The sequence below is a fragment of the Delphinapterus leucas genome, chromosome 13, assembly GCF_059928025.1.
Source record: "Delphinapterus leucas isolate spDelLeu-1000000601 "Yukka" chromosome 13, BTC_Dleu_Yukka2, whole genome shotgun sequence".
In the NCBI taxonomy this organism is placed as follows: Eukaryota; Metazoa; Chordata; class Mammalia; order Artiodactyla; family Monodontidae; genus Delphinapterus; species Delphinapterus leucas.
In genome coordinates, this window is record NC_143141.1 from 11,445,800 (window position 1) to 11,465,077 (window position 19,278).

Consider the following 19,278-nt stretch of genomic DNA (forward strand, 5'->3'; position numbering starts at 1 on the left):
GCACTTGGTGCTTGGAAGGTCCACACAACTCTTTCCTAAAGAACAGAAGGAATGAGTGAATGGACAAAAAAAAAAAAAAAAACACACACACAAATCAAATAAAGAAAGAGGGTAAGACAAATATTACAGCTGATGTACTGTTTTCAGCCTGAAAACTGAGGTCACTTAGCTCATTCTAGCCTGTCTCTAAATGCAACTTCAACATCGATAATTCAAATGTAGTTTTTAAATTGTGCATTGGAAGGGGGTGGAAATTCTTTTCAGTCCTTTTAAGACTTGCATGTCTGTAATGGAGCATAATGGTAGAATGGTGGTCAGAGGGTCTTAAATTTGGAGCCCATCCTTCCCAGCATCCAGGGTGCAGCCAAGGCCCGCACAGGCTACCAGGCACAGAGCTGCGAGGGGCGGGGCCTCCCTCTTGCAGTCCTGTTGCCTGCTGCCTCTCTGTCCTGTTTGGGTCCAGCTCTGGCCTTTGCTGCCCTGTAGTTGCCCAGCTTCACACCAGAGGTCTCATATCTTATCGATTAAGTTCTCCTATCCTACGTGTCGGCAAACTAATACATCACATTGCTTGGGTTCATCTTCAGGTAATTTTCTTCTTTATTTTTCTTTGTAAAATTTATATAAGAATAAGCTCTCACTGGAAATAATTTGCACCATAGAGTTAAAGCAAGAGTCCCTCCAGACCCTCCCACTTTATGAACTGGGTGGTCATCTTTTTATCTGATTTTCCATTGGGTTGAATGTGTGGTCTTTTTTCTTACAGATTGCTAGGAGCTCCTAATAGAGTCTGGATAATAATCCAACCTTTACGTGTATGTGTATACATTTCTGCGTCTATGTAGATATATCTGTATATGTATACACACATATGCATAAATACACATACATACACACATCTATATATATTACAAATATCTTCTCCCACTCTGTGGCTTTTCTTTTATCTCAGCTTCTAGTGACTTCTGATTTTGAATCAGAAGTTGCTTGAGGCGTGCCCTCTCTAACTCCAAGGTCATAAACATGTTGTCCCGTCTTTTCTACTACTTTAGTCTTTCTTCCATGGGTAGCCAATTGCCCCAGCACATTTGCAAGTGAGGAGAATTGCAATTGGCCCCAGATCCCATGGGTCTCTATTCAGGGAAATTTTGAGGTTGTTTTTGCTGTCTGCTGCTTGCTTTCGGGTCTGCCCCTCTTTGCTAAGGTGGAGAGTGGAATGTAACATGAGTTGGTGCAAAGGTTGACCTTTGAACCAAGTTTTACTTTATCTCCAGTCACTATTTGCTAACTCATCTGAGAGTTTTGCCAAAGATAACATAAGAAGTACCCTCTTCTGGTTTACACAGTCTGCTCCTCGGAAAACGAGGGCATTTGCCTGCCCTGCTTTTCTGGCATTTCTGGGAGTGACTGTTTTCTGCATGACTTTTCATTGGCCAGGCTCCTCAAAGGGAAACATTGACCAGCAGAAAATGTGACAGATCACAGAAAACAAACTCAGTCTCAATGGAGACTTGAAAACATGGCCCCTAGACTGTGAGTTCATCGTTCCTCTTTGCCACTGGTTACTCTTCGATATTATAATTTCACAAGCCCTGTTATTCCTGTGCAACTACTTGTAAATTTCATACATGTGGAACACATGGCTATTTTGGAGTGGGGCATGGATTCTGCATCCAACTCTCTTGGTTGGGGGTGAAACCAAGCAGGAGCCTGTGGGGCTCCTGGGCACGGAATCCTTTCTGTGTCCCGTGTTTCTTGTTTATAGGGAATAAACTCCAGCCTCCATGACCTTCCCTGAGTTCCAAAGGGCAGATTCGAACAGTTGCTAATCAGGGAAGGGAGGGGGTGCAGAGACAAGGGAGGAGCAATCAAGAAACAATGGTGCAGCCTTGGGGCAGGGTCCTGGCTCCACCTCAAGTGATACACATAACAATATCTTTGAGCTCTTCTACAGAACTAAAATCCCCTACAAATGGAAGATATTAAGTACTTGATGAAGCATTATTCATTCCTTGAGAATCAGAAAAGCCATCAGGAGACCACCTGAGCCCAGATTAAAGGAATGCAGGCCCTGCACACATCGAGATCCTTATCAGCAAACCACCCTTGAACCATTGCTATAAAACTCCCCACCAAATCCCTCCTGGGTTGGAACACACAGTTTTTCAGGGCATGAGCACCCTGTGACCCCCTTTGCCTGGCAAAGAAATAAAGCTATACTTTTCTACCTCACCCAAAACTCTGTCTCTGAGATTCAATTCAGCACCAGTGCACAGAGGCTGAGTTTTTGGCATCACGGGTACACGTGCCATGCTCAGACGAGCCAACGGTGAGCCCTTCTCCCACTTTTGAGATCTTTTATGGCCAACTCTCCTTCTCCTCCTGGGGATTTTTAAAACCTGTTTTGCCACAAAAAGCAAAGAGCCTCAGGTCCTTCAGAAAAATACACAAAATGGAAAATCCACTCCCGGATCATGAAAAGTTAACGACAGGTCTTGGAACATGAAGTGGAAATGTTAAGATATGACATAGATATTTCCATGGGAGAGTAAGAAAAACTGCCTCTTCATTTAGGGTTCATGTCACCCTTGAATGTGAAGACCAACCCCCTCTGAAATGACGTGGCATTACATCTTTTCCTCATGTAAACATTCCAGGAGGAGGGCTCCAGTTCCCCCGAAGGAGCAATGTAGAAAAACGAACAACAGTAGGTGGGATCAGAGGCCAAGGGTGAGAACCCCTGCTCTACCCCTCACTCTTGGGGCCCCTTGAGTGAGTCTCTTACCTCTTTGGGCTGCAATTTTCTCATCGACATAATGGAGAGGATCTCATCTAGAAAATTCCACAAGGTCATGTGAAAAACAACTCTGTCAACAAAAAGATACAGAATTGTTGGTGTGCTTCCTTGACACCTCAGGGCCTTTGCTGCTCCCTTGTCCACACAGCCTCATGTCTGGCTCCCTCACAACCTTCTGGTCCTGAAGATCTTCCCCATATGCTGTGATATTGACCAAGTCTACCAAATTTTGCTTTTTTAAAAAAATTAAAGTTTAGGGCTTTAAAATTATAAAACTTTGGAACTCCCCAGGTGGTGCAGTGGTTAAGAGTCAGCCTGACAATGCAGGAGACATGGATTCGAGCCCTGTTCCAGGAAGACCCCACATGCCGCAGAGCAACTAGTCCCGTGCACCACAACTACTGAGCCTGTGCTCTACAGCCCACGAGCCACAACTACTGAGCCCACGTGCCCACAACTGCTGAAGCCCACGCACCTAGAGCCCATGCTCCGCAATAAGAGAAGCCACCACAATGAGAAGCCCGCACACTGCAACGAAGAGTAGCCCCCGCTCGCCGCAACTAGAGAAAGCCCGCGTGGAGCAAAGAACACCCAGTGCAGTCAAATAATAATAATAAGTAAATAAAATTGTAAGATTTTATAAGTTGGATGAAGGTGATCAAAAGGTACAAACTTTCAGTTCAAAGAAAAATAAGTACTGGGGTGTCATGGACAACAGGGTTAATATAATGAACCCTGTTGCATGTTTCCTACGAAAGTTGTTAAGGGAGTGAATCCTGAGTTCTTCGCATAGGAAAATAAGATTTTTCTTTTTCTTTTATCTTGTAGTATGAGATGATGTATGTTCACTATGTGTATGGTGGTCACCATTTCCTGATATATGTTAAGTTAAATCATGATGCTGGATGCCAGAAATGTATGCAGTGCTGTATGTCAGTTATGCCTCAGTAAAACTGGAAGAAAAAAAGGAGAAAAATAAGTTTTATAAGTTTTATACGGTTAAACCCAACTTGCAGATAGAAATGTGTCTTGAGGTTTACAGTTTTCTAAAACGGAGTCTGGGGAACGTTCGACCTCAGAGTTAGCGCGTGGGCCCAGAGGTTCTACAGGCAGGGCTGAGGGAAGAACAGAGTTAGAAGCCACGTGTGTTTGCTGCCCTGACACACATCCACACGAGGAAGGCCTGTCCTGTGAGAGCCCCTGCCCGTGGCGTGGACTCTCTATCTTCAGACAGGTCTCGTTTCCTCAGAAAACCTAACCTGATGTGCAGTCTAACAAAATTGTCAAAACCTGCGGCACTGCACCTACCATTTGCTGTGGAGCTTGTGGTGAGCGGAACTCCTCATTTTTTTTCTTTAAATTTTTTATTCTTATGCAATTTTTAAAGGTGACTTTCCATTTACAGTTATTACAAAATGTTGGCTATATTCCCCATGTTGTACAATATATCCCTGAGCCTATCTTACACCCTGCGGTTTGTACCTCCCGCTCTCCCACCCCTACCTGGCCCCTCCCTCCTTCCCCCACCCCACTGGTAACCACTAGTTTGTCCTCTATATCTGTGAGTCTGCTTCTTTTTTGTCACATTCACTAGTTTGTTGTATTTTTTAGTGTCCATATATAAGTGATAACATACAGTATTTATCTTTCTCTGACTTACTTCACTTAGCAGGATGCCCTCCAAGTCCAGGGCCTCATATTTAAAGGCACTTCCGAGGTGATTTGGAAAACCAGTGCAGGAAACTGGAAAGGATGCATTCCTAGAACGCTGTGTGACTGCTGGGTTCACTTACAGGTTCTAGAGCCAAGAGGGACACCAGATACAGAGCAACTAATGACAGGAGAGTCTTGCCAAGTGGAGAGTTGGGGGGGCCAGTAGAAGCGGGTTAGGGCTCTGCACCTAGCTGTCGGAGAGGAAGCTTCTGGAAGTCCACCGGGCTTCTGCAGGTTTCTCTTGCTGAGCCAGTCCTGACAGAGCCCCCCAGCAGGTCTCGCCTCTCCTCTATGGGCCCAGCTCCTCCCTGAGCTCAGTGCCTTGGCAGGAGCTTCCTTCATTTTCCACCCCGACTTTCTCTCACTCAGTTTCCCCTCTTCATTTCCATTTCCCCTTTTCAGTGTCATGTGTCCTTTCCTCCCTCCCCGCTCCCCCACTCCAGCGATGCTAATCCAAGAAGTGCATCCAGAATGCGGGTCAACCCACAGTGGCAGCTGCAGACGGCCTGAGAGACCCAGGCCCTGGTGGAGAATTCCACTACACTGGGCCACGCCAGGAAGTTCATCTCTCTTAGTCTCCTCACCTGCAAAGGGTTAATAATGCCACCTCGCAGGCTATGTTGGTCACACCAAGAAAGAAGACTCAGGGTTTTTTTTTAAATTAATTAATTAATTAATTGATTGATTTTTGGCTGCATTGGGTCTTCATTGTTGCTCACGGGCTTTCTCTAGTTGCAGTGAGTGGAGGCTACTCTTTGTTGCAGTGCGCGGGCTTCTCACTGCAGTGGCTTCTCTTGTTGTGGAGCACGGGCTCTAGACGCACACGGGCTTCAGTAGTTGCAGCACGCAGGCTCAGTAGTCATGGCGCATGGGCTTAGTTGCTCTGCGGCATGTGGGATCTTCCTGGACTAGGGCTGGAACCCGTGTCCCCTGCATTGGTGGGCGGATTCTTAACCACTGCGCCACCAGGGAAGTCCTCAGGTTTAAAATAATCCCTAAAGTGCTCTCCATATGAATCTGAGGGATTGTGAATAAAATGTTAAAATAACCTTTCCTCCTTCCCTGTCCCGCCTGTGATGGCACATTTATCCTTGAGAATAAGCCAAGGTGCTTCTGGGTAAGTCAAGCATCAAGGAGTACCTTGAAGTACTTAAATAATGCATGTTATCCTTCTAGCATTTTTTGTGACTGTATTTCTAAAACTACATATTTCTGTTCTTTAGAAACAGCACCCAAGGATCAGAGGTAAGTGTTTTTCTCAGGACCCAGGTCCAATTAAGAGGCTGGCCAATGATGCACCTCTACCTGATGTTACGTGTTATGCAAATGAGCCCCACCCACCCAGTGTGGGCCCCCCCCAAGCTCCGCCCACCAGCCCTGGACCTTTCACAAGGACATTCAGAGCTGTCAGAATTCTCCCATCTGCCTTTTAAATCCATTTCTTTCTTTACCCTGTTTGCCTCTTGCTGCCAGCTGGCATCTCTCCTTTCTCTCCCAGCCTCAAACCGCCCTCCCACCCCAGGGGGCTGAGTCCTAGATTCTCAGCCCTGAGCACAGACTGGCTGGAGAGAAAGGCCCTGGTTGTGTTGGTATAAAACGCCTCCCACTTTGTGGCTGGGTGTGTCCTCCAGATTTATTTTAGAATAGTCATTTTCGATTTCTTTAGGGAATGGTGCTTACCAGCATGACCAGTTTATTGGAAGGATCCAATAATGAAAGCAGTGGGTGGTCTTTCAGATTTGGGTTATACTATAATCATATTATAATAGGAGGCATCACAGTTTAGCGGCTCAAAGTTTGGTCTGCGTGGTTTGAATCTCAGTTTTGCCATGATGAGCTCAGTGTGGTTTTGACCTTTTTAAATGACTTTATGTAAGGATGGGGGGAGGAACGGAGGCATGCGTCTCTGCTGAATCCTGTCCAGCCCTCACGTCAGGGCCTGCCACAGATTAGGGGGACCTTGAGGACACCAGCTCCTCCCAGGGGAACGTGGGAGCGGGGGGAGGTGATGCTCTGCTCGCTGGAAAGCAGGGGGGCTTGGGGAGAGATGGCGCCTTTGTCCCACCACATATACAGTAAAAAGTGGGGTTATTCTGGAAGCGATGCAGTGCTTGAGGGTGTTTTGTAACATTCAGACCACTCTGAGTTAAGAGTAATTCTTATCTGTAAAACAGAAATCACGATAGTAGCTACTGGATAGGTTACTGCGGTGACTAAAAGAAGCAAAGCCCAGAAAGTGCCGCAAAGTAGGCCCAGGACAGGATGAGTACTCAACCTCACCACGGGGGCTCTTGCCATCTGGGAGAGCATTTCCAAAATCATTTCCAAAATGATTTTCCCATTTCTTTTCTATCAAAGGATGTCCCAATAGCCACCAGGCACAGAGCCATAGGGTTAGGGTCTCTGGGTTCTGTGTTTACGGTGCAGTCTTCTTAGCTGACTCTTCTTGGCCTTCTTTAGAGAGGCCTCAGAATGGTGCTGAAGGATGGATATCAGAGAGGCCTTTCATATCCATGGACACCCATGGGTCTCGGGGCAGTGAGGAGACAGCACTTTCTGCTCCCTGTTGGGGAGTAGACCAAGGTTACACTTTCCCAGAGTTCACGGTCACACCGTAAGAACCTATACAGCATCCTCCAAAGAGGTCTTTACACCACAACAAAAAGAGGCAAACTCCTGTCAGACCTTGGAGGCTACCTGCAGTAACATTCCCTGAACATTTAACAATCTCCAGTCAACGTGAGAATGATCTTTAATTTACGAGGAGCCCTGAGTTGAATAGGGCTCTCCCTCCTCCACTGGATAGGACACTGCTGTGAGGGTCAGCATCAAAGCTGTCACACGTGGGCGTGGCACCAGCACACAGAATATGCCACATGCTCCTCCCACCAAAAACCTAAGAGAAGCCTTGGTTGGGTATGAAGACCATGGTCTTATACACGGAAGCACAGGAGGCATCTTGTCTTTGGGGTCTTTTCATTGAGATGTGTCTTTTTTTTTTTTTTTTTTGCTTTACGCGGGCCTCTCACTGTTGTGGCCTCTCCCGTTGCGGAGCACAGGTTCCAGACGCACAGACTCAGTGGCCATGGCTCACAGGCCCAGTCGCTCCGCGGCATGTGGGATCTTCCCGGACCGGGGCACGAACCCGTGTCCCCTGCATCGGCAGGCGGACTCTCAACCACTGCGCCACCAGGGAAGCCCGAGATGTGTCATTATTACTTCACTGATAGGCCTAGCATTTGAGGAGGAAAACATTCTTCTATCCCTCAGGGCAAACCTGTTCAAGAAGGTCTCCTTGGAAGTGAGTGGTGGAGCAGGGTGTCCTCTCTGGGGAGCCAGCTGTGCTGTGGGGGGAGGGTGCAGCACTTGGAATCATAAGGTTTGGGGCCCTCTTTGAAGTTAGTTGTGAATTGTGACTTACTGGGGCCAATGAAATGGGAGTTGAGGTAACGAGTGCCTCTTCTGTGAAGAGGCCCGTAAGCCCAGGGCTTGATATACCACGTCCCCTTCTCCCTGTCACAGAGACCGATGGCAAACCTAGAAGGGAGTTTTCATCACCCTGCACCCCTGAGTGAGGGGGATGCCCAGCAGAGCCTTGCTGATGCAAGACAGGTGTGCAGTGTGTGCAACAGATACACCTGCGCTGGTGCAGACACTGAGTTTGGGGTTTATTTATCACCACAGCATAACCAGCCTATCCAGATGGATACCACTGACATCCAACCATATTCCCTACTAGTCACATTGGACACATGTCCAGGGAAGCCTCATGAACTTGGGAGCCAGGGGTCCTATCCCATTTGACAGATAAGGAAACTGAGGCTCTGAGAGGTAAAGTCATAGCTGACTCTGAAACGGGGACCTTAGCCACCCACTACCCCATAGACTGGGTGGCTTCTAAACAACAGACATTTATTTCTCTCAGTTCTGGAGGCTGGACGTCCAAGACCAGGGTGTCAGCATGGTCAGGTTCCAGTGAGGGCCCTCTTCTGGGTTGCAGACTGCTGTATTTTTTTCTTTCTCTCTCTTTTTTTTTAAAATTTTATTGGAGTATAGTTGATTTGCGATGTTGTGTTAATTTCAGGTGTACAGTATAGTGATTCAGTTATCCATATCCATATATTGATATTTTTTCAGATTCTTTTCCCATATACGTTATTACAGAATATTGAGTAAAGTTCCTGCTATACAGTAGGTCCTTGTTGATTATCTATTTTATATATAGTAGCGTATGTATGTTAATCCCAAGCTCTTACTTTATCCCTCTCCACTACGTTTCCTCTTTGGTAACCGTAAGTTTGTTTTCGAAAGCTGTGAGTCTGTTTCTGTTTTGTAAATAAGTTCATTTACATCATTTTTTAAAAATTAGATTCCACATATGAGTGATACCATATGATATCTGTCTTTTGATGATTTACTTCACTTAGTATGATAATCTCTAGGTCCATCCATGTTGCTGTAAATGACATTATTTTGTTCTTTTTTATGGGTGAGTAATATTCCATTGCATATATGTACCACATCTTCTTCATCCATTCCTCTGCTGATGGACACTTAGGTTGCTTCCATGCCTTGGTTATTGTAAATAGTGCTGCAGTGAACATTGGGGTGCGTGTATCTTTTCGACTTAGGGTTTTCTTCAGATATATGCCCAGGACAGGGATCAGCCTGCTATTATATTCTCACATGGCAGAAAGAGGGCAAGAGGACCCTCTGGGGTCTCTCTTATAAGGGCACTAATCCTATTCATAAGGGTTCTTCCCTTAAGACCAAATTACTCCCCAGAAGCCCCATCTCCTTATACCATCACATTGGGAGTTAGGATCTCAAAATGAATTTGGCTGGGATGGGGGAGAAAGGACACACACACACACACACACACACACACACACACACACACACATCTAGTCCACAAACAGGGAAAAACTGTAGGCCAAACGGGGACCATGATGGAGAACAAAACAGGGCAGCTGCTCTTCTGCTGAGCATCCTTGGGTGGGAAGGTGACCCAGATCATCCCATTTTCTAAAAGAAGTTTAAAAACACAGATTTTTTTTTTTTATGTGCAAGGCAAGCTCCTGATTTTTAAATCTTGACAAGTAAAAAACTTAAAACACATGTGTGCCAAGCAAAACACATCCTCAGACTGAACGTGGCCCACAAGCCTCCAGTCTGTGACCTCTGGAAAGGTCTAGAATCATTTTGCTGCTCGAAGGCATGTTACTGGGGGCAGAAACTCCTTGTCTAAACAAGGAGTACGTCTGGAATCATTGTCGCCCGCCTGACATGTGGGTGGAGTTGGCTGCCATCTGGACCACGGCATTTCAGAGCCACCACCTGCTGCAACGGATGTGACAGTCCATAACCGGGGACAGAGTTCTTGTCTTTGGGTTTTGTCTCCTGGTTAAAAATAGATCAGCCTTGACTGCCTTCTCAATAACTCTTCCCTTGGTAAAAAGTGGTAAGTCTGAAGATAAGGCACTGAAGTTGGGCCCGTGGTGGGTTTGGTGGCGAGTTGGCTTCCTGGGGTGGGACAGAGTGGGGAGGAAAGAGAAGGCAGCGGGTGGGCATATCTGGAGGCTACCTTGATCTATTTCATGGTTTCCATTCTGGCCCATGTGGGACCCAGATTTGGCCTCCAACGTACGATCTTCAATTCCCAGCAGCGCCTGAGAAAGGTCATCGACCATGAGGTGACCTTCAGCTGGGCCAAAGGAACAGTTGCTATAGAGCCCCTCAAACTCAGTTCTCTCAAAAGCACCCTGAATTTCCACCCGTGGCTATTTGTAAAAAAGATGAGTTTCCTTCGCCTACCCCAACCTGTTCAACTTCTTACTAATATCAAGCAAGTTCTGGGAGAAGACAGTCTTATACACACTCTGAGACTGAACATACATAAGGATAATGGCCAGTGCATGGATAAGATAGAACTCGGACCCACCATTTGCAGCACCCAGCCCAGGAAGTCAAACAACTCCATAGCAATTGGCCTCAAACTGCCAGGACTTGATTAATAACTCAGAGTTTCCCTAGCTGTTGTCCCCACTTCCAACTAGGGACCAACAAGAGAAAGACAGATGTGCATCCCTAACCCACCCCATAAGGATGCCCCACCTACAGCTCGTTGCCGCCTGCAGCTTCCCCTACTGACAGCCTCCAATCAGGGCACACCTGGAACCCTCCCTCTTTTCCTCCATGAATCTTCCCCTCCCCTGTCCCCAGCCCAAGCCCTGCCTGCCTCAACGATGCCAAACGCAAGTGATGGTGTCTGACGCCCTGGCTAGGACAAGCTCCCACTAAACAGCCTTTGCTTGTTCTCACTTAGGCGGTTTTTGTCCATTTCCACAGCTCATGCACACTCACACACACAGTTTGGTTAGCAGTCGGGGTCACCCCCAGGCTCACACTAACTTCACAGACCTGACACGGAAGAGACAGTTCCGACAGAATTGATGGACCAGCCCATCCCAGATGAAGAGCAAAGGGGCCCAAGGGATGTTTGAAATCATTGTGTTGTGACCAAAATTTTATTAACCTGGAGACAATGGGGCAACTGTCCAGGGGCAGACAAAGCAAAATGCTGGAGTCTGGGGACAAGCAGAGCTGCCTGAGTGGCCTGGGCACAGATTTCTGCAGGTCGAAGCTGGCAGTGGAAAGGGCAGCCACTGACCATGAACGGGCTGGGCCACGAGGGCCGGCAGCTCTGTCACCTCCTCGTTGGAGAAAGTCACAAAGATTCTTAGCAGCCCAGAGGCAACTCATTCTTCGAGCCTCTGAAAATGAACCAACTTTCCACCTTTATCAAGTCACCAGACCTACATTAAACTCGACTAAAAGAGTAGGTCTTGGGACCTACATCATTTTGTCATATAAGAACAGAATGACATCAGGGACGGAGAACTTTAAATATATCAGACCTGTATTTTGCTGGGAGAAGCAGTGGGAAATTAAAGTAGAAATTTATATATATATATATATATATATATATACATATATATATATATATATTTTTTTTTTTTTTCCCTTTGGCTGCACTGATGCGGTATCTTAATTCCCTGACCAGGGGTCAAACCTGCACCCCCTGCAGTGGAAGCACGGAATCTTAACCACTTGACCACCAGGGAAGTCCCTAGAAATTTATAATCTTCAATAAAAAGAAGAATTGGGATCATTGGGAGGTGTATTCCTGGCTCTCTCTCTCTCACCAGTTTCAGATAGTTTAAAGCCTCAAGAGAAGAATTAAGAGTTTTTCTCCAGACACGATGCTACAAAGAGCCGCATTTAGAAGTGCTGCCTGGAGCTTGGGAGATCAGGAGGGAGGGTGAGGGGGTAGTAGGTTGCAGCCTCCCTGATCCCAGCACAGGGCCCCGTGAATGGGAAGAGCAGGTGCTAAAACATCTTCATTCTTCTTTAAGAACGTCTGCCAGTGACCTAAACCGAGGTCTCCATTCCACGCCTGTTAATGAGGCTGACTTTGTGGAATTTGCCAGAAGTCTGGAGAGCAGCTCTCCTGGCTCCACTGCCTCTGTGTTGTCACGTGACACAGCAGTTGCTGTGGAGATTATCAGTTGTGAGCGCGTTGTCCATAAGTTGAACTTGCATCTGACAAGTCAAATTTGTCAGTTTGGGAAAGAGTAAAGATGGTTCCTTTTTTTTTTTCTCTTGAAGAGATTTCCTTGACTCCTCCCCCCTCCCCTTTCCCCTTTCCAACCCTGGGTTGGCTTTTCCCACATTGTGGTCCAGAGCTGAAGAAAGGTTGTTTTATTCTCTCCTGTGATCTGTAGAGTCTGCAAAAAAAGCTCAGAAGCTGGCACCGGTGGCCCTCCGTGATGATTTAGGGATAAAGTCAAACGAGTCCTGTGATTCAACTGCAGACCACGGGGCACCAACCACGTGTTTCATCTCTACTGTGACGGGAACGGGACGCCAGTGGCTGGGTTTTCTCTCCAACGAGTATATTTAATTTCCTTCATTGGCATGAACCTCCCCCAACATACTACTGGTCATGCGTGTGAACATGTGTACGTGCATGAGTGCATGTGTATTTGCACTGCTGCTTTCTGTCCCTCTGGAGGTAATGACTTTCATGGACTGGCTTTAACAGATTAAAGGTGAAACAGCCATTTAATAAAAGCCAGCCCACTAAGTCGACTGACTGGGAGAAGCTGGGATGGAGCCAGGCCAAGAAGGGACAGACAGGCAGCAAGTCTGGCCCGCTGAGGCCATCACACGACTTTGACAGGGGGTTGGGAAAGAGGCTCCTCACATCCAATGAACCTGCCTCTCTTGGTCCCCAACACCTTTGTTTTACCCTGTTCCTCCTTTGGTTCAGCTCCTAACCAGGGCCTAAGGTTATTGGAGCCCTGAGCCAGTCTCTCATCTATCACGTATACGACCTTACATTCAAAGGGCCACCAAGTTTGAGCGCCATAACTTGGAGTATTGGTGCCACTGGCCTTGATCAGATAGATGCCCCCTCCTCTTGGAAGCCTTCCTAACCTCTCAGATGCGCCCAGGCCTGAACCGGGAAGGTGGGTTCCAGTCTCATTCAGGCGGGGGGGCAGGGGGTTCTGAATCCAACAGTGTTCCCCCTCCCCTGTTAATTATAGTGCCGATAGATCCCCCCTTTCATCAGTAACAGAAAAGTTTCCAACAGATATAGACATTTTTCCCCAGACAGTTCAGCTGCAAGATCCTTAAAGACCAAACCAAAAGCAATTCCTCAAGAAGTAGCAGCAGGGGAACCAAGAATCACAATTTGATTCTGTAATTCTTGAGATAGACCCACTTCATTTGCGCTCAGCCAACCACTTATCTATACCTGAGGCTTTCATTCTGTTACCTGTGTGAGTTATCTTTTTATTCTTACATTAACACCAGTAACCTTCACTCTTCCCCTCACTTAAACGAAAAATCACCCTTGGGAGTTTTATCTGGTTGAGGACAGGAGTCTTGCCTCAGACTTTGATCTGGGAAATGTTAAGGAAACAAAAACAAAGCAAAACAATAAGAAAAGCCATTCAATTATAAGCATCTGTTGTTTTTTTCTTTCCTTTTTAACAGCTAAGGTGGGAGACTAGGGTCTTTTTGTTCAGCAAAGAATCTTAGTGCCTTTGGGAATATGAACAGCAAGGTCTGGAGCCCAGAGGGACCTGGGAATAAAGATCATCTGCTCTGTGTGGAAAAGGATCAGAACTTAGCACTGGGGGTGGGAGTGGAGGGGAAAGAAGTAGGGATGGAGGGGCGGAGGGGCGGAGGCTTGGAGGGGCGGAGGGGCGGAGGGGCGGAGGCTTGGAGGGGAGGAGGGGCGGAGGGGCGGAGGGGCGGAGGCTTGGAGGGGCGGAGGCTTGGAGGGGCGGAGGGGCAGAGGCGTGGAGGGATGGAGGCCAGTGGTCCACAGCACAGCTGGAGGCTGATGCCTGAGGGAGGATGACCAGGGATGGAGTGGAAGTTACCGCTTTTTCTTGTGCCTCTTCCTGTAACTCACCCAGCACCTCTGGCCACAAGGGAGGACCCCAACTGAGGATACTGTTGCCTCATTCTCCTGGCTACGGGACCTGGCGTGAGAGGGGAGAACAGAACACCTGGGCCCGGGAGGGTTAGCGGGAATCTGCCTTGTGCAGCCACCTGCGGGGCCAGGGGTGGGCACTGGTCACCCCGCCTGCCGCAGACTCGAGTGGTGGTCCGTGGAGTCCACTGGCTCCCACGCCGGGTCCTGAGGATGGTGGCTCAGGAGGTGACCACTCACAACAAGTTCCATGCTTGGACTGGCCAGTGGGTAACCCGGATCCAACATTTCATGGTTTTTCCTGTGGCCTACATGGTCCACCTCACACGGGCACGCGTGTGGCCCGGGGACAACAAGGAGCCTCATGCCACCACGTCCAACTGGGCATCGCCCACTGCTGAGCCCTACCTGGAGACCCCCTGCCTGGGGACTCTGAGGCTGCCCTGGGTCAGACCCCTTGTGCCTGAGGGGAACAGGAGAGGATGGTGGACAAAGGTCAGTATTTTTTTACTAAGGCCAAAACCCTGTGTATCAGCCAGGCCCTGGTGATGGTGTGAGTGTGAGTGTCTGTGTGTGCGTGTACATGTGTGTTTATGTCTGAGTGTCTGTGTGTGTGTGTATATATATGTGTGAGTATGTATGTCTGTGTGTGCCTGTACATGTGTGTTTATGTCTGAGTGTCTGTGTGTGTGTATATATATGTGTGAGTATGTATGTCTGTGTGTGCCTGTACATGTGTGTTTATGTCTGAGTGTCTGTGTGTGTGTGTATATATATGTGTGAGTGTGAGTGTCTGTGTGTGCCTGTACATGTGTGTTTATGTCTGAGTGTCTGTGTGTGTGTATATATATGTGTGAGTGTGAGTGTCTGTGTGTGCCTGTACATGTGTGTTTATGTCTGAGTGTCTGTATGTGTGTGTATATATATGTGTGAGTATGTATGTCTGTGTGTGCCTGTACATGTGTGTTTATGTCTGAGTGTCTGTGTGTGTGTGTATATATATGTGTGAGTATGTATGTCTGTGTGTGCCTGTACATGTGTGTTTATGTCTGAGTGTCTGTGTGTGTGTATATATATATGTGTGAGTGTGTGTGTCTGTGTGTGCCTGTACATGTGTGTTTATGTCTGAGTGTCTGTATGTGTGTGTATATATATGTGTGAGTATGTGTGTCTGTGTGTGCCTGTACATGTGTGTTTATGTCTGAGTGTCTGTGTGTGTGTGTATATATATGTGTGAGTGTGAGTGTCTGTGTGTGCCTGTACATGTGTGTTTATGTCTGAGTGTCTGTATGTGTGTGTATATATATGTGTGAGTATGTATGTCTGTGTGTGCCTGTACATGTGTGTTTATGTCTGAGTGTCTGTGTGTGTGTATATATATGTGTGAGTGTGAGTGTCTGTGTGTGCCTGTACATGTGTGTTTATGTCTGAGTGTCTGTATGTGTGTATATATATATGTGTGAGTATGTGTGTCTGTGTGTGCCTGTACATGTGTGTTTATGTCTGAGTGTCTGTGTGTGTGTATATATATGTGTGAGTGTGAGTGTCTGTGTGTGCCTGTACATGTGTGTTTATGTCTGAGTGTCTGTATGTGTGTATATATATATGTGTGAGTATGTGTGTCTGTGTGTGCCTGTACATGTGTGTTTATGTCTGAGTGTCTGTATGTGTGTGTATATATATGTGAGTGTGAGTGTCTGTGTGTGCCTGTACATGTGTGTTTATGTCTGAGTGTCTGTGTGTGTGTGTATATATATGTGTGAGTGTGAGTGTCTGTGTGTGCCTGTACATGTGTGTTTATGTCTGAGTGTCTGTGTGTGTGTATATATATGTGTGAGTATGTATGTCTGTGTGTGCCTGTACATGTGTGTTTATGTCTGAGTGTCCGTGTGTGTGTATATATATGTGTGAGTATGTATGTCTGTGTGTGCCTGTACATGTGTGTTTATGTCTGAGTGTCTGTGTGTGTGTGTATATATATGTGTGAGTATGTATGTCTGTGTGTGCCTGTACATGTGTGTTTATGTCTGAGTGTCTGTATGTGTGTGTATATATATGTGTGAGTATGTATGTCTGTGTGTGCCTGTACATGTGTGTTTATGTCTGAGTGTCTGTGTGTGTGTATATATATGTGTGAGTATGTATGTCTGTGTGTGCCTGTACATGTGTGTTTATGTCTGAGTGTCCGTGTGTGTGTATATATATGTGTGAGTATGTATGTCTGTGTGTGCCTGTACATGTGTGTTTATGTCTGAGTGTCTGTGTGTGTGTGTATATATATGTGTGAGTATGTATGTCTGTGTGTGCCTGTACATGTGTGTTTATGTCTGAGTGTCCGTGTGTGTGTGTATATATATGTGTGAGTATGTATGTCTGTGTGTGCCTGTACATGTGTGTTTATGTCTGAGTGTCCGTGTGTGTGTGTATATATATGTGTGAGTATGTATGTCTGTGTGTGCCTGTACATGTGTGTTTATGTCTGAGTGTCTGTATGTGTGTGTATATATATGTGTGAGTATGTATGTCTGTGTGTGCCTGTACATGTGTGTTTATGTCTGAGTGTCCGTGTGTGTGTATATATATGTGTGAGTATGTATGTCTGTGTGTGCCTGTACATGTGTGTTTATGTCTGAGTGTCCGTGTGTGTGTATATATATGTGTGAGTATGTATGTCTGTGTGTGCCTGTACATGTGTGTTTATGTCTGAGTGTCCGTGTGTGTGTATATATATGTGTGAGTATGTATGTCTGTGTGTGCCTGTACATGTGTGTTTATGTCTGAGTGTCTGTGTGTGTGTGTATATATATGTGTGAGTATGTATGTCTGTGTGTGCCTGTACATGTGTGTTTATGTCTGAGTGTCTGTATGTGTGTGTATATATATGTGTGAGTATGTATGTCTGTGTGTGCCTGTACATGTGTGTTTATGTCTGAGTGTCTGTATGTGTGTGTATATATATGTGTGAGTATGTATGTCTGTGTGTGCCTGTACATGTGTGTTTATGTCTGAGTGTCCGTGTGTGTGTATATATATGTGTGAGTATGTATGTCTGTGTGTGCCTGTACATGTGTGTTTATGTCTGAGTGTCCGTGTGTGTGTATATATATGTGTGAGTATGTATGTCTGTGTGTGCCTGTACATGTGTGTTTATGTCTGAGTGTCCGTGTGTGTGTATATATATGTGTGAGTATGTATGTCTGTGTGTGCCTGTACATGTGTGTTTATGTCTGAGTGTCTGTGTGTGTGTGTATATATATGTGTGAGTATGTATGTCTGTGTGTGCCTGTACATGTGTGTTTATGTCTGAGTGTCTGTATGTGTGTGTATATATATGTGTGAGTATGTATGTCTGTGTGTGCCTGTACATGTGTGTTTATGTCTGAGTGTCTGTGTGTGTGTATATATATGTGTGAGTATGTATGTCTGTGTGTGCCTGTACATGTGTGTTTATGTCTGAGTGTCCGTGTGTGTGTATATATATGTGTGAGTATGTATGTCTGTGTGTGCCTGTACATGTGTGTTTATGTCTGAGTGTCTGTGTGTGTGTGTATATATATGTGTGAGTATGTATGTCTGTGTGTGCCTGTACATGTGTGTTTATGTCTGAGTGTCCGTGTGTGTGTGTATATATATGTGTGAGTATGTATGTCTGTGTGTGCCTGTACATGTGTGTTTATGTCTGAGTGTCCGTGTGTGTGTGTATATATATGTGTGAGTATGTATGTCTGTGTGTGCCTGTACATGTGTGTTTATGTCTGAGTGTCTGTATGTGTGTGTATATATATGTGTGAGTATGTATGTCTGTGTGTGCCTGTACATGTGTGTTTATGTCTGAGTGTCCGTGTGTGTGTATATATATGTGTGAGTATGTATGTCTGTGTGTGCCTGTACATGTGTGTTTATGTCTGAGTGTCCGTGTGTGTGTATATATATGTGTGAGTATGTATGTCTGTGTGTGCCTGTACATGTGTGTTTATGTCTGAGTGTCTGTGTGTGTGTATATATATGTGTGAGTATGTATGTCTGTGTGTGCCTGTACATGTGTGTTTATGTCTGAGTGTCTGTATCTGTGTGTATATATGTGTGTGAGTATGTATGTCTGTGTGTGCCTGTACATGTGTGTTTATGTCTGAGTGTCTGTATGTGTGTGTATATATATATGTGTGAGTGTGAGTGTCTGTGTGTGCCTGTACATGTGTGTTTATGTCTGAGTGTCTGTATGTGTGTGTATATATATGTGTGAGTATGTATGTCTGTGTGTGCCTGTACATGTGTGTTTATGTCTGAGTGTCTGTATGTGTGTATATATATGTGTGAGTATGTATGTCTGTGTGTGCCTGTACATGTGTGTTTATGTCTGAGTGTCCGTGTGTGTGTATATATATGTGTGAGTATGTATGTCTGTGTGTGCCTGTACATGTGTGTTTATGTCTGAGTGTCTGTGTGTGTGTGTATATATATGTGTGAGTATGTATGTCTGTGTGTGCCTGTACATGTGTGTTTATGTCTGAGTGTCTGTGTGTGTGTGTATATATATGTGTGAGTATGTATGTCTGTGTGTGCCTGTACATGTGTGTTTATGTCTGAGTGTCTGTATGTGTGTGTATATATATGTGTGAGTATGTATGTCTGTGTGTGCCTGTACATGTGTGTTTATGTCTCAGTGTCCGTGTGTGTGTATATATATGTGTGAGAATGTATGTCTGTGTGTGCCTGTACATGTGTGTTTATGTCTGAGTGTCCGTGTGTGTGTATATATATGTGTGAGTATGTATGTCTGTGTGTGCCTGTACATGTGTGTTTATGTCTGAGTGTCTGTGTGTGTGTATATATGTGTGTGAGTATGTATGTCTGTGTGTGCCTGTACATGTGTGTTTATGTCTGAGTGTCTGTATGTGTGTATATATATATATGTGTGAGTGTGAGTGTCTGTGTGTGCCTGTACATGTATGTTTATGTCTGAGTGTCTGTATGTGTGTGTATATATATGTGTGAGTATGTATGTCTGTGTGTGCCTGTACATGTGTGTTTATGTCTGAGTGTCTGTGTGTGTGTGTATATATATGTGTGAGTATGTATGTCTGTGTGTGCCTGTACATGTGTGTTTATGTCTGAGTGTCTCTATGTGTGTGTATATATATGTGTGAGTGTGAGTGTCTGTGTGTGCCTGTACATGTGTGTTTATGTCTGAGTGTCTGTGTGTGTGTGTATATATATGTGTGAGTATGTATGTCTGTGTGTGCCTGTACATGTGTGTTTA